The following is a 1,474-nucleotide window of genomic DNA, read 5'->3' on the forward strand; positions in this document are numbered from 1 at the left end:
ACGTGCCCAAGCGTTCGCCAACGTCGTCCAAATGGGTTCAACATGCTTGCGAACACACTTGACGACGATGATGGACCTCTTACTCCCCGTGTGGTCAACCATCAAGATTCGGAAGCTGTTGAGTACATGATGAATGACTTGAACCGAGAAGAAAATCAGTCTATGCCACAACATCGTGATGGAGCTGCAAATCGATTGGTTCCTGATGTACCCACCCGCTGGAATTCCTCTTATTATATGTTTCGAAGGCTCCTCCGATTACGTCAAGCTTGCGATGAATTCTGCAAGGCCCGTGATTTTAAAAAATTTGCTCTTTCACCTGCAGAGTGGGACTATGTAGAACAAATGTGCGACTTTTTAGAACCACTCAGTGCTGCAACTGAGATGCTTTGTCGATCTAATTTCCCGACGATGCACCAAGTAGTGCCTATGTAAATTGTAGTGATTCAAGGACTCAAATCGGTCAGTTTATTTTCTCTTTTCATTTTATCTCAATAACCTTTCCTAATTTTAAGATTGTTTTGATCTTGCAGGTAGCTCAGAAATACGATCACGATCAGTTAATTCCTGCTTCAAAGAAGATGATAGTGAAGTTGGAAGAATACTTCAAGAAGGTCCTTTCAAAACCTGGTCCTATCTGCGCGACTATTCTTGATCCACGCCTCAAATTACAATACTTTCAAGTAAGTCGAAGAGATCTTGTGATTCCACCTATGTAGTTTGTACTGATCATATTCTATTAACTTTGAAAATAGGATCGAGAGTTGATAATGAGTGATTATGATCTACTCATTTCAGACATCAGATCAATGTTTGATAACGAAGCAAGGAAGTTCGAGCATCCCCCACCCGAAGTTCAAGTGATACCAAGTAGAAAACCTACCTCTTCAACTCATCAGTACTTTGAAGATGCGATCTACGGAGATCGCCACAACCAACGTGATCAATCGATTGGTACCGAGATCAGTCGCTATTTGTCTGAACTTACCGAACCGCGAGAGTCAGACGTTTTGGCCTATTGGAAATCTCGCGAGGACATATATCCTGCGCTGGCCAAGATGGCCATGACTTTTCTAGCGATCCCAGCCACTAGTTCTCCCTCTGAGGGGGTTTTCAGTAAGACTAAGAACATTTTAGGTCCTCAACGTGCTTCCCTGTCCTCTCTTAATGTGGAGGTACTCTTGTGCCTCAAAGACTGGTACCGTACCTTTGGTCCATTGTTTATTGTAGATCCCAATGTGGAAGATGCGGTTTCCAGCCAGTGATTTTTGTCATTTCTCTTTTTTTTTATTTTCATTTTTTCCTTCCGGACTGCTATTATGATTTATCTACTATACATGATAGATGAAAGATTTATATCCCCTGAAATGCAACTATCCGCCGGGTAACCCGGTGGAACTTAGGTTTTCCAACTCCCTCGCCCGGAACCCGACTCGCGGGGATCCCCGACCATCAGAGATCTCCAGACCCTCGC

This window comes from Melampsora larici-populina (assembly GCF_000204055.1).
Source record: "Melampsora larici-populina 98AG31 unplaced genomic scaffold MELLAscaffold_5, whole genome shotgun sequence".
NCBI classification, from domain to species: domain Eukaryota; kingdom Fungi; phylum Basidiomycota; class Pucciniomycetes; order Pucciniales; family Melampsoraceae; genus Melampsora; species Melampsora laricis-populina.